The following is a 14,860-nucleotide window of genomic DNA, read 5'->3' on the forward strand; positions in this document are numbered from 1 at the left end:
GGAGGTGTTCAAGGCCAGGTTGGATGAGGCCTTGAGCAACCTGGTCTTGTGGAAGGTGTCCCTGCCCACAGCAGGTGGGTTGGTACTGAATGACATTTAAGGTCTCTTCCAACCCAAACCATTGTGATTCTATGCATAGACCTGAATTATCCCCAAAGTAGGATGGTGCCTGGATGGTCCAGGTTTAGCCCGGACGGGTTTATGCCACCCATCACAGAAAGCACTGCATGACTCTAAACCTTCCAACCTTCCCCCACACTCCACTGCTAATGGTAGCTTTGACATTGGAAAGAGGTGAATTTCTGGTGGAAGTTCAAGTTTCAGGTGGAGGAAAAGAGAAGACGCTAGAAATGGTCAGCACTTTATGGTCTGAAGTACTTTAAGAACAGAGGTTTGCTAGGATGTATCTACCCAGCTTAGATTCACACATGAAATGAATTGATGAAGAGATCTGCAATAGCTGACAAAAGAATTCACTACTAAAGTAAGTGACAGATTGGGGCCTGGGTATTTATCTGCATTCAAGAGCAGGGATGAAAGAAACCATTAAACTGATCTTCTACCAACCAACTGCACTCAAACCCATGAGAGGATGGACTCACCAAATAAACATTGCCCCATATAAATACTGTCCCAGAGCTGAGACCATGCTAGAGACTTGCTGCAACTTGACTCTGTTCTTATGGAGGACATTCAGTAGTTTGTGAGATCTACTTTGTGAAGGAGACTTCCAAGCGTGAGCCTTTCTGAAGGCCCAAACCAGCACGATGACAACCAATGGAGCTCTGAATTGGGTGTGAAAACTAAACTGAAGTAAGTGGAAACTTTTCTCCTCCACTTTGATTTAAATTGGCTGTAGCCAGCCCTAGTTTTAGACAAGCACACTTAACAGATGGCTTGGTACCAAAGAGCTAATGACATTCATTACAGCTGCATGAGTCACAAATATCTGCTTCAAGGGCCACCTCAGCACCATTTGTTAACTTTTCCAGTGGAGTAGTAGAAAGATAATCACAGAATAACAGAATGTTAGGGTTTGGAAGGGACCTCCAGAGATCATCAAGTCCAACCCCACCTGACCTGGCCAGGTCACCCAGGAACGCATCTGGACAGGTTTTGAGTCTCCAGAGGAGACTCCACAACCTCTCTGCTCAGCCTGCTCCAGTGCTCTGTCACCCTTACAGTAGTTTCTCCTCATGTTGAGGTGGAACCTCCCATGTTCCAGCTTGTACACATTGTTCCTTGTCCTTACACTGGGCACCACCAAAACGAGACCATCATCTTCATCCTGAAAGCCACCCCTCAGACATTAGATGTTAATAAAGTCAGCACTAAAAAGCCCCAGCTCAGTTTTATTTCATAGAGATGTTCAAGTCCCCCAATCATCCTTGTAGCTCTCTGTTGGACTCTTTCCAGTAGATTGATCTGGGGAGCCCAAAGCTGGACACAGTACTCCAGGTGTGGTCTCGCAAGTGTAGAGGGGGAGAAGAACCTCCCAAGACCTGATACAGACATTTGTCTTAATGCACCCCAGCACACCATATGCTCTGTTAGCCAAAAGGGCACATTGCTGTCCTATGGATAACTTGCTGTTCATGAAGTCTTTCTCCATGGGCCTGCTTTCTAGATCATTGAGTCCACCCCACTGCTAAAGCAGGATCACCCACAGCAGGTTGTCTAGGACTGCAACATCAAGGTGGGTTTGAATCCTTCCAGAGAAAGACTCTACCTCCTCTCTGGGCAGCCTGCTCCAGGGCCCCAGCACCCTCAAATCCAACAAGTTACTCCTAATGGGACCTCCTGGGTTCCAGTTTGTGCCCATTGCCCCTTGTCCTGTCACTGGGCACCATTGACAGGTGTCTGGCCCCATCCTCTTGCCCCCCACAGGTCCTTTAGCTCTTGCTGAGCATTGACCAGATCACCTTTCAGTCTGCTCTTCTCCAGACTCTACAGCCCCAGGTCTCTCCCTCACAGAGATGCTCCCTAGCATCTCTGGAGCCTCCTCTGGACACTCTCCAGTAGTTTCCAGTCTCTCTGGAACTGGGGAGACCTGAACTGGACCCAGGACTCCAGATGTGGTCTCACTACGGCAGAGTAGAAGGGGAGGAGAACCTCTCTTTTACCTGCTGGCCACACTCTTCTTCATTCTCTCCAAAATAAGTGCAGCCTGTTAGGCAGTTTAAGTTTTTTAAATAAGACCAAGAAGTGAGTTTGAAAGTTCTTTTATTTCACAACTCAAGCACTGGGCAATCAGTAACACACAAAGTCTTAACCACATTGTTTTCCAATGGATCTAGTCGAGAAGCAGCAGAAGAAAGATAAAGGCCAAGGCTAAATTTTATAGCACCTCTTGCACTGAAAAAAAATCATCCCCACAAGCTGATTTCTCCTGACACCGTGCAACCTTCTTATGTATAAAAATCTATGTTCCATTTTTGTGGGAAAAGGAATTCAGGGGCACAGCAGAACGCTTCTTTCCTTCTTCCAGGTCAGAGAAGGGTGACAACAACATAACAACTCCAAAGCCTTCAAGAAGATTGAGAAGCTGCCATGAAAATCTCCCTCAGTTGATAAAAATCAAGCAGAAGCAGCAATGGAAATATTCCCAGAGCATGAACATGGCAACAGATGTTTGACATGATGTAGCCTACAAGCAAGATTTACAATGAAGGTGGCCCCAGTGATCCCAGTCCCCTGGGTTCCTGCTCTCAACCAGTCATTTGTGGGTCTTTATTTTTACTTACAGCTCAAATCTTCCAGCCTTGAGCTTGCCAGAAGTGAAACTGGCTGGTTAAAGTCTAAGCAAAGATAATTCAGGCTGCTGAGTGACAGAAAAATGACGACATTCCAAGACTGGAAGTAGTCCTCACACCAAAATACCTGCAATCTGGAAGGTGACATCTGTGCAGCTCACCAGTAACAGGGGCTTTTGTCAAGGGAAGTTGAAACAATTCACTGAGGCGCAAAATTACAGTGTGTAAAGCCCCTGCTTGACCGACCTTATCCAGAAGCAAGGTGGACTTTGCTCACTGTGGTTCACTCTGTGAAGGAGATTGTACCACAGATGTTCCTGACGGAGCTACAGGGAAGGGCAACCTCCAAACATGGCATACACTAAGGACTCTCACTGAGAGAGCTTGTTTTTAGCAAGGGTGGTTTCACAGACTCACTAGAATGGTTTGAGTTGGAAGGGAGCTTAAATAGCATCTTGTTCCAACTCCCCTGCCACGGGTAGAGACACCTCCCCCTAGACCAGGTTGCTCAAGGTCCCATCCACCCTGCCCTTGAACACCTCCATGGAGGGGGCACCAACAACGGCCCTGGGCAACCTGTTCCAGTATCTCACCACCCTCACTATAAAGAATTTCTTCCTAATCTCCAGCCTAAATCTCCCCTCTTCAAGCTTCAATCCATTGCCCCTCATTCCATTACAACAAGCCCTTGTAAAAAGTCCCTCCCCAACTTTCCTGTAGCCCCCTCCAGGTACGGGAGTCTCACTAGAACCTTCTCTTCTCCAGACTGAACAGCCCCAACTCCCTCAGCCTGTCTCCACAGAGGAGGTTCTCCAGCCCTTCAATCATCTTTGTGGCCCTCCTCTGGACTCACTTCAACAGTTCCAGGTTCTTCCTGTGTCTGGGGGTGCAGAACTGGATGCAGTACTCCAAGTGGAGTCTCATAAGAGCAGAGAACAATCACCTCATTCTGCTGGTTTATTTACTTCTAAGATCAAGGTATATGTTGTGGCACATCGGGCAGCAGGGTTTGGACAGCACATTCCACATCCGTGCCACAAATCTGCATGGGGACAACTTACACACTCATTACACAGAGCCAGGCCACACTACCTCCAAAGGAACATCTTTGAAGCACAGCAGGTATGATGTCAAATGTCACAAGTTAACTGATCTTGATTTGACACAAAGGCTTTCATTGCTCCACACCAAAAATCCTACTGCCTACCCAAACACCAACACAGGCTGCCAAGGACAGACTCATTACCAGACCCATGCTTCATACCACCTATATCATGTGAACATCCATCAGGCCACACACTTTTTGACAAGCAGATGCTGTTGAGATATGTAAACTGCACCAAAAAAAAAACACCATGTAGGAGGCAGAGGGTTTCCCAGCTTGCTGTATTTATGGCCCATGCCTTGTTGGTTGTAAAGTCTGTTCCTAAATGATGCAAGGCTGCTGAAAAACAAGTTGATACAATGATAGAATCACAAAGGTTGGAAAATACCTCCAAGATCATGGAGTCCAACCAATAATCCAACACTGCCAGATCACCACTAAAACACATCCCTCAGCACCACATCTCCATAGGTTGGAAACCCCTCCACGGATGGGGATCTACCCCTGCCATGGGTAGCCTGGCCCAGGGCTTCACCACTTTTTCAGTGAAAACATTGTTCCTCATGCCCAACCTAAACCTCCCCTGGTGCAGCTTGAGGCCATTTCCTCTTGTCCTGTCACTTGTTCCTTGGGAGAAGAGAATAATCCCCACCTGGCTCCAACCTTCTTTCAGGAACTGAAGAGAGTCTTACCTCAGCCTCCTTTTCTCCAGGTCCCTCAGCTGCTCCTCACCAGACTCTTCCCCAGCTTTGTTGCCCTTTTCTGGACCCATTCCAGCCCCTCAATGTCTTTCTTGCAGGAAGGGGCCCAAAACTCAACCCCAGATTCTAGGTGTGGCCTCATTAGGGCCCAGTCCAGGGGGACAATCCTTGCCCTGGTCCTGCTGGCCACACTTGCTGATGCAAGTCAGGATGTTGGTGGCCTTCCTGGTCACTTGGTCACACACTGGCTCATCCCTGACACTCAACACCCCTGTGCCCATTTCCACCAGGAAAATACAATTAAAAAACCCAACAGTCTATAAAATAGTGAACACACCTAGGCAGTTACATGAGCAGATGAGATGATTTAAGGAAACACTAAACTGTAACACTTCTCCAAGATGGAGAAGATTAAAACTCTGAAGAAAGTTAGTATCATCCTGATCTTTCCAGAGTTGCCTTCATTATATATTTCCTCTTTCCACCTCAGTGAAAACAAACTGTTGCTCCTGGTTTTACCGTGAACAACTTATCACATGTTCCCCCAACATCAGGGCAGTAAAGGTTCAATGTAACAGGTTATCAAAATGATGGGAGATCAACCAGAGAGAAGGTAAGGCTACTGCTAAAGAAAGGATGAACACAAACTGCCATTATGTCACCAAGACAACTATGAAAAACAACCACCACACACATGACCACAGAGCTGAAAATACTCTTACCACCTTCCAGGACACAGGAAAAGGGGCTAAAACCCTGTTTGGACAGCAGCATTAGAGATGAAGGGGGAGGGACAAAAAAACCCCACCAAACCAACAATGCCTTTCTGAGGTAAAAATCCTCAATTCTGGAAATAATGAAGATGGAAAAGAACACAAAGCAGAGATCCAGATATTGAAGAGGGGCAGTGAAAACATCTCCCCAGCTATGAAAATTATCTGTAGCTGCCAGAAAGCCGAGACCTACTAACCCTACATAAACATGAAGACTTCTGAGGTGAATACTTCTGTCCTGTAATTATTATTTACACTAACAAGGTCCCGAGCAGCTCAGTCACGGACCAGGTCTCTCCTAAACCAAATGTTGTATAACCCAAGAACAAAGAGAAACGGCTTTTACAGTCTTTTGGTTATATTAGGCGGGGGGGACGCGGAGAAAAAGAAGAAAATACGGTTGTGTGATTAGCAGTATTTCAACTCGGCTCCACAACTCATGTGCAAAAGGGCACCGCCGGCCCAGGACGCTGCCAGAAGGCATCCATTTGCAGTCAGGAAAAGGAGAGGAAAGAAGAAAAGAGAAAAGGGGAGGAGAATAAATGCCCCACAAATGGCTGCAGCCGCAACCCAACTTCTCTCCCCGGAGCAGGACGGGCTGAAAGCGGGGCCGGAGCAACCTGCTCCCGCAGCCTGCAACACCCGCCTCGGCCAGACGCGTGGGCCCGGCCCGCACCCGCCTTGCCTTCCCCATCCCTCCCCTCTATCCTTCCCTCCCGGCACTGCCCCCGTTCCCACTGCTCCCCGCCTGGGAGAAACGCACTCGGTGCCCCAGGACCTCTCCCGGCCACGACCGGGAGAGGCCCCCCCACGCCCCAGCGCCCCGCAGGCCCCGTGGCCGCCGCCCCGCCGCCAACCACCACCACCACCCCCCCCACACCGGCAGCAGGGCGGGAGCGGCCCAACCGCCCGCCACGGGGCCTCGCTCCCCCGCCTCGGGAGCGGGGCCTAGCGCGGCCTAAACGGCCCCGCGGCGGCGCTAAGGGGAGGCGCGGGAGCCGTGAGCCGGGGGTGCCTGGGCGGCCGGCGGGGGCCCCCGCGTTGCTGCGGCTGCGCCGGGCTGGAGGAGCTGGGAGATTGCGCGGTAGGACACTCACCTCAGAGCGGCTGCGCTGCGGCGGGCCTGCGCCGTGGAGCCTCTTGCCGGGCGGCGGCCGGGGAGGGAGCCGAGAGGGGACGAGGAGCGGCTCGCCCTGAGCCGCCGCAATGGCAAGCGGGAGAGGCGGGGACCGGCAGCGGCGGCGGCGGGAGGAGGCCGGGGGGGGAGAGGGAGAGAAGAGGGGGGAGGAGGAGGAGGAGGAGGAGGAGGACGTATGGCGTCATAGCCCGGCGACGCCGCCATCATGAGGAGGGCGAGGGTCGCGCCGGGCGACAGAACGACGCCATTTGCAGGAGGTCGGGGTAGGGGTGGATGGGGGTGAAAAAGGATGAGGGAGGCAGCAGCAGCATGGGCGACCGGGCGGCCGGCCAGCCAGCGGCGCCATGTTGAGAAGGTCGGGGCACCTCTGCCCACGCCACCCTACAGATCCCTGTTGGGAGTGAGGGGTACGGAGGAGGCGTGGGGGGTGCCGGCGCCATCTTGGGGAGGTCGCGCCCATTTGTCCCCCTCAGCGAGGAAGTGCGAGGGGACTTGGGGGGCAGCCCTAGAGGAAACGCTAGGTCGGGAACAGCTGGACCCGGGGGCTCAGCTGAGCGGGCTGCGATCCCAATCCTATCTTCTTTTTTTTTTTTTTTTTTTTTTTTTTCCCCCCCCTCCCGTTTGTTTCTTGCTTGTTAGTGGAAAAATCCCACTAGCAACCGTCACAGCCTGCTGCTGGGCCTTGGCTTTTCCTACCTGCACATCGCTCTGGTGGTTTTAGGGTGGGAGAAACTATTGCTGAGCTAATCGGGGTTTAAATAAATAAAGAGAGATCAAAATAACACATCTGGAGCCTGTCAGGGCGTGTGAGAGGCCATCTGTTTGCGACTGTAAATCTTTGCTGTCTCCCAGCGAGGGCCAGCAGCTTCAAGCAGCTGTGGCTCCTGGGCTGGAGCAGCTCTGAAAGGCACCTTGGGCTCAAGCCAAGGGGATGGGGTGTCCTTATGTCTGCACATAAGGAAATGGAGATGTGACTGTTTCTGCCCTGAACACAGATGGGCTCCACAAAGCCTCTTGTTTCTGCTGCTGCCCAGTGGTTATTGAACTGAACTTAGCTCTAGCTTCACTAATTGCCCTTCTTGTTATATGCAGACTATTCATAGAATCATTTTGGTTGGAAAGCACCTTTATGATCATTGAGTCCAACCATCAGCCTAACACCACCATGTCTATTATACCACAGAATCATTACAGTTGGAAAAGACCTCTAAGATCATTGAATCCAACCATCAACCCAACACTAAACTATGTCTCAAAGTGCCACATCTACATGCTTTTGAACAACTCCAGTGCCTGCAAGCCCACCACCTCCCTGCACAGCCTGCTCCAATGCCTGACCACTCTTGCAGGAAAGAAATCTTTCCTGATATTCAAACTAAACCTCGTAGCAACTTGAGGCCATTTCCTCTTGTCTTATCACTAGAGTTTCTTGAGTCCAACACCCACCTCCGTTCACACAGAGCAATACAGTCTCCCTTCAACCTTCTCCAAATGATCACAGAATCATTTTCTTTGAAAAAGACCTCTAAGATCACCAAGTCCAACCACCAACCTAACACCAGCATGGCCACTAAACCATGTCCCCAGGGGTTATGTCTACACATATTTTTTTAACACCTCCAGAGATGGTGCCTCCACCACCTCCCTGGGCAGCCTGGTCCAATGCCTGGGCACTCTTTCAGGAAAGAAAATTTTCCTAATAGCCAACCTAAATGATTTCTTGTGTCAGGGAGTAAAGACATCCTTTAGAATCCCAGCCTTGTTCTGGGAGAAAGTGTTCATGCTTGAAGGCTGGCACTGTCCCCAAGCAACCTGGGGTTTTATTAGGAATCAGAAATAAAGATCAGAAGGATTTAAAACACAGAGGGGGAAAAATGGGGGAAATCATAAAAATGGATGTAAAGCTGTGTTTTGTAGAAGGGAGTCTTTAGATGGGACTTGATGTCTGAAGCTATGTGACTTAAGAGGTTTTCTCCACACCTAAAGAATGGTGTGGAAAATAGGACATGAATGGATCATAGGAGACAGGCAGACTGGAAAACAAAATACTTTCAGTGACATTCCTCCATTACTTCTGTGTTAAAGATCTGGTGGACTGAAAATTCAGTAGACCTATTCTATTCTATTCTATTCTATTCTATTCTATTCTATTCTATTCTATTCTATTCTATTCTACTCTACTCTACTCTACTCTACTCTACTCTACTCTACTCTACTCTACTCTACTCTATTCTATTCTGGGGCTGGAGCAGGGATCAACTGTCCACTCTGCAGAGTCACACTCCAGTTGTCATTTCTACAGTGGGTTTTGGGGGGATCTTTGGAGCCATGTGTATGTTCTCACAGTGCAATATGGGGAAGAGAACAGCCCTGCTTTTCACATGAGTGTCATCTTATCCTGTAGACTTCATCATGGAGTTTTGAATGCTCTGAAGTTCTGTCACAGGCTTCCCCTAGGTATGAAATATGGATCTAGGTCAAATCATGACTTACACCAGTTGCTGAGATGAACATTTTCCTCTGAAGAGCCTTGTAGGTATTTTGGCTGCTCTTACTTGAAGACAAGGGAGAGACAGACTTGTGGAGGCAGCTGATGTGGACTCTAGTAACTGAGGAATTCTCTTCTGCTAATCAGTGGGTTTGGAGCAGGGCCATAAGCACCAGGATCTGGGACTGTGCCTCACAACAACCCTGGTGTAACCTGCAGTCACCTAGAATCTCCACAGGAGGAAAGTTGCTTACTGGTGCATCACAAGAGTGTGGATTTAGGTGAGCCACCAAGAAAAAGTCCTAATGGTAGGATGTGAAGAACTTTGGGACACTCTGGAGTCTCCCTGTTGGAGGTGTTAAGAACAGGTTAGACAGAATACTGCTGAGGAATGCTGTAGGTAGAGTTTCTCCTGCCTCAAGGAGAAGGATGAATGACATCACCCCATCCAGGTGCATATTTTGAAGGCCACATATTGCTAATAGGTTTGGAATGGACAGATCAAACCATGGGCTTGTGAAAGTGCACACTGACAAGTCACTGGCTGCTGGGACTGTGGCTGGCACATGCTCATTTTCTTCCACCCATATCAAGGTGCTCTTAGTTACAGTTGGGGTCTGTAAGAAAGATGGAGACAATCTTTTTAGCGGGACCTGTTGTGACAGGACAAGGGATGATGAAACTAAAAGAGGAGACATTAATAGAAGATCTAAGGAATAAATTATTTATGCTAAGGGTGGTGAAACCCTTGTCCCAGGTTGCCCAGAGAGATGGTAGATGCCCCATTCCTGGAACCATTCCAGGTAAGGTTGTTTGGAGCTCTGAGCAGCCTGCTGTAGCTGCAGATGTCCCTGCTGGTCGCAGAAAGATTGGACTTGATGACCTTGAAAGGTCCCTTCCAACCCAAACCATTCTATATGAAGAAAAGCATAAACACACAGGACCACAAGCTCTTGATGGAATACAGTGTGGAGGTTCATTTGAGAAGTACCAGAAAGGTCCTCTGGAGAGGCAGCATCTCCCAATATGAAGAAACTAACTCCTCCTCTTTGACAGACTGAGCATCAGCACGTTGTCTCCCCATGCTCTCATGGAGATCCAGACTGTACTGTGTCATACACACATAGTTTTAGGTGAAAAAGATTGAGAAAAGACTCAATGTGAGTACAAATTTGGCCAGCAGAAGCATCAGGAACTTGGCTTATGTTCTCATGGGAATGCCAGGGACTGGTTAGAGAGAAACAGTGATGCATGGTGGGAAGAGGAAGATCTGGTAACGGAGCAGGCTAAGAAAGTTTTGCCTGTCCACATCCTGGCTCTGGGAAGAGAAATCTGGAAGAGATGAGGACAGTGTTATCATGATGATGGGTCAGCTCAGGTGCTGAGGTCATGGGAGAGAGGTCAGGAGACCTGTCCAGAAAAGGACAAGAAAGCTAGTGAAGGGTCTGGAGCATAAGTCTTGTAAGGAGCAGCAGAGGAAACCAGGATTGTTCACCCTGGAGAAGAGGCTGAGGGAAGACCTTCTGGCTCTCTACAACTCCCTGAAAGGAGGTTGGAGCCAGGTGGGTTTGGTCTCTTCTTCCAGTATCAGGTGATTGAACAAGAGGAAATGGCCTGAAAGCTGTGCCAGGGGAAGTTTGGGCTGGATATTAGGAAAAAATTCTTTCCAGCAAGAGTGGCCAGGCATTGGAACAGGCTGCCCAGGGAGGTGGTGGAGTCACCACCCCTGGAAGTGTTCAAGAAATGTGTGGACATGGCATTCTGGCACATGGTGTAATGGCCATGGTGGTATTAGGGTGATAGTTGGACTTGATTCTAAAAGTCTTTTTCAAGCGAAACAATTCTGTGATTCCATGATTCTGTGACTATGTACAGATGGGTTTAGCAGATCATCTTGTCTTTGGTTGGTGAGGTCTGGAAAAGAAGAAAACAGATGAGCAACAAGGAAGGATTGCTGAGGCAAAGATGGACACCAAAGCATTAGGGGAATGGGAATGAATGCTTGGGTCAATTAGCTGCTGCTGCTTTGAGTATTACCAGCAGCTTTTTACCTTTGGCCAACAGCCTCAGACAGGTCTGGCCTGAAAGTGCCACCAGCCTTGGGTCACAGATTTTGTGTGGTTTTAGGTGCTACTTGTAGAACCCATGCACAAAGATCCCTAGGTGAAGAGCTGTAGCTCCAGCAAAAACTTTTCTGTGGGAGCATGGCTGTATTACAATCATAGAATTGTTTTGGTTGGAAGACACCTTTAAGTTCATCAATCTAACACCACCATGGCCATTAAACCAGAAGGGTTGGAAGTGTGAAAAGGTATCATTGACTTTTAAAGACCACAAAAAGAGGTAACATCTTATAAGGGGATGAGACACTTGCCCTTGTTGGACATCTCATAGACCAGGTCAATCCAACAGACTGCTCCTCTCAGCTAATCCAGCAGGGGTGGTTCTTGACAAAGTGTTTTGTAGACATCAGTGTGGCTTCAGGACTTCCTGAACATACCAGCTCTTGCTTATTTTTTTGACAACAGACATTGCAACAGGGAAGGATCTGTTGCCTTCTGGGCCTATGTGGGACATGCTGGAGATGAAGGATCTGCACGTGGTCATACAGCAGAAGACATGTTCCTGGCAGCAATTCTTTTCAGGGTCTGCTTGCCATGAAATGTCTTTGCTGGCTCAGAGATAAAACATCTGTCGCCTATTGGCACTTCTTGGCTGCCTTTATTTGCAAGTGATGGAAGAGGTGGAGTCCCAGCCAACTGGCATCTCAGAATCACAGAACTGCTTAGGCTAGAAAAGACCTCCAACACCATCCAGTCCAACCCTTAACCCAGCACTGCCAGGTCACCACTAAACCACGTCCCTCAGTGCCACATCTACACAGCTTTGAAACCCCTCCAGGGATGGGGACTCCACCACTTCCTTGGGCAGGCTGGGCGAGAGCTTGAAAACCCTGAAGGTGACAAAATTGTTCCTCCTGTCCAGCCTAAACCTCCCCTGGTGCAACTTGAGCCCATTTCCTCTTATGTCACTTGTTCCATAGGAAAAGAGGCCAACCCCTACCTGGCTCCAGCCTCCTTTCAGGGAGTTGTAGAGAGCCAGAAAGTCTCCCCTCAGCCTCCTGTTCTCCAGGCAGAACAACCCCAGGTGCCTCAGCTGCTCCTCACAAGCCTTGTGCTCCAGACCCTTCACCAGCATTTTTGCCCTTCTCTGGACACACTCCAGCCCCTCAATGTCCTCCTTAGAGGAGAGGCACAAAACTGAACCCAGGATTGAAAGTGCAGCCTCAGAAGTGCGCAGTCCATGGAGACAATCCCTGCCCTGCTCCTGCTGGCCACACTCTTGCTGCTCCAAGCCAGGATGCTGGTGGCATTTTTGGCCACCTGGGCACACTCTGGATTCAGCTGCTATTGACCAACCCCACCACTTCCCTTTCTGCTGGGCAGTTTCCAGCCACTCTACCCCATGAACCTGGAGATTCCTTGGGGGATTGTGACCCAAGTGCAGGACCCAGCTCTTGGCCTTGTTGAACCTCATCCTAATGGCCTCAGCCCATCAATCTAGTGTGGCCACATCTCTCTGTAGACCCTCCTGACCCTCCCACAGATCAACACTCTCACCTAACCTTATCATTGATCTTGTATAATTGGAGAAAAAGTGAATAGATCTTTTTTCCTTCACATGGAGCTTTCAAGTTCATCTTAAGCCCACAGAAGAGACAAGCAACTGATCACTAACTCTGCTGTGAACAAAACACCGATGATTTAGCGCAACTCACTAAGCAGTTTCAAACCTTAATGGTGTAGTTTGAAGGGGAGAACACCACAGCCACAGCTGCTTGGCCTTTTTCTTCTCTCCTTCTTTTTCAGGTTAAATAAATCCCATCTATTGCTTTCCTTTCACGTGAGCTTCTACAACCAGGATTGTTCAGTAATGTGCAATAAGCCAGATTTACATGGCTTAGAAAGAGCCAGGCTGGATTTCATTCCTCCAGGAAGAACTTTGATAGTGCAGTGAGTTTGTTCTAAGCAGCTTTGGTGGGCCTCAGGCTGCCACAGCTTCTCTGGAGCCAGGTTAGACCAAAGCTGAGTCTGAGTTTCATCATCCCTGTGATGAAAAGCTCTGTATACACCAACATCAGAGTCTCTGTAGTTACCAAAAGGAGGACAACAAAGCTGGTGAAGGATCTGGAGCACAGGACTTGTGAGGAGCATCTGAGGGAACTGGGGTTGTTGAGCCTGGAGGAAAGGAGGCTGAGGGGAGACCTTCTGGCTCTCCCCAGTGCCCTGGAAGGAGATTGGAGTCAGATGGGGGTTGTTCTCTTCTCCTGAGCAACAAGTGATAGGACAAGAGGAATGGCCTGAAGTTGCACCAGGAATTTAGGTTGGGTATTAGGAAAATTTTCGTTCCTAGAAGAGTGGTCAGGCATTGGAACAGGCTGCCCAGGAGGTGGTGGAGTCACCATCTCTGGAGGTGTTCAAGAAGTGTGTGGACATGGCACTTTGGGACATGGTTTAATGGCCATAGTGGTGTTAGGTTGATCTTAGAGGTCAAAGAGGTTAATTGAGTCCAACCACCTCTCCCAATGCCTGATAACCCTTTCTGTGAAGAAATTTTTCTTAATGTCCAACCTGAACCTCCCCTGGAGCAATTCTCTTGTCCTATCATTTGTTCCTTGGGAAAAAGGACCAACCCCATCTGGCTCTGACTAATTGTATAGACGAAGAAGTTGTAGTAGAGCCAGGAAGTTGTAGAGAACCAGACTGTACAACCAAGGTTCCTCAGCTGCTTCTCATAAAACCTGTGTTGCAGACCCTTCACCTTCTTGGTTGCTCTTCTAAAGTTGGATATTTATGATCTGCTTTTTTTCATTATTTGAGGCCAACTCTAACCCGCCCAAGAGGCAAGGAGGTTTCACCTTTGCTGGGCTGAGCACAGCTACCCTCAGCTGTTCTTGGTGAGCAGGAGCAGGGCTGAGCTGACATCTGTGCACAGCTGATAAGCTCAAGGCAACCATGCTTCCTTTCCAAGGAACTGTCTGGCTCTGTGTCACTCCTCCACATCTGAGACAACATTGTGATGAAGTCAGGAAGTATTTTTGTCTCAGGGATGCCCACAAGGCACAGGCCAGGTGGTTTCCTTTTAACAGAAGACTAAACAGAAAGAATATCTCACATGGGTTTACCCTCATCACCCAGGACACTGAAGTGCCAGAAGTTTTCAAGTTTTCTCACCATGAGGTTCAACAAGGCCAAATGCAACAGCCTACATCTGGGTCAGGGCAACCCCTAGTATCAGTCCAGGCTTGCAGAGGGAAGGGCTGGAGAGCAGCCCTGTGGAGAAGGACTTGGGGGTGCTGGTGGGTGAAATGCTGCACATGAGCCAGCAATGTGTGCTCACAGCCCAGAGCCAGCCTGTCATGGGCTAATCCCCAGCACTTTGGGCAGCAGGTGGATGGAGGGGATTCTGCCCCTCTGATCTGCTCTGCTGAGACCCCACCTGCAGTGCTAGTGCCAGCTCTGGAGTCCTCAGCACAGGAAAGACATGGACCTGTTGGAGTGGGGCCAGAGGAGGCCATAGCAATGATGGGAGGTCTGGAAGCCATCTGCTGTGAGGCCTGGAGAAGAGGAAGTTCCAGGGAGATGTTCTGGAGGCCTTTCAGGCCTTAAAGGGGCAAAGAAGAAAGCTGGGAACAGACTTTTGAGCAGGCCTTGTTGTGGCAGGGGTGGTGGTTTGAAACTAAAAAGGGGAGATTTAAACTAGAGAGAAGTTAAAAAATTCTTCTCTGTGAGGGTGGTGAGACCCTGTCCCAGGTTGCCCAGGGAGGTGGTCAATACCCCATCCCTGGAACCACTCCAGATCAGATGTTATGGGGCTCTGAGCAACCTGCTGTAGTTGCAGA

General features: G+C 49.2%; 1 protein-coding gene across 6 annotated transcripts in view; it reads right to left on the minus strand.

The window, feature by feature from the left end:
* NRF1 (nuclear respiratory factor 1) overlaps positions 1 to 6,561 on the minus strand; it is a 94,196-nt gene extending 87,635 nt beyond the window's left edge. For all 6 annotated transcript variants that reach the window (XM_068169443.1, XM_068169465.1, XM_068169457.1 and 3 more), the window contains exon 1: positions 6,430 to 6,561. The gene's annotated coding sequence lies outside the window, so the exon portion shown is untranslated. The remainder of the gene's footprint in view (positions 1 to 6,429) is intronic.
* Between the last annotated feature and the right edge of the window lie 8,299 nt (positions 6,562 to 14,860).

The sequence above is a fragment of the Melanerpes formicivorus genome, unplaced genomic scaffold, assembly GCF_026170545.1.
Source record: "Melanerpes formicivorus ecotype bairdi unplaced genomic scaffold, bMelFor1.0.p_v2 SCAF_3, whole genome shotgun sequence".
Lineage (NCBI taxonomy): Eukaryota > Metazoa > Chordata > Aves > Piciformes > Picidae > Melanerpes > Melanerpes formicivorus.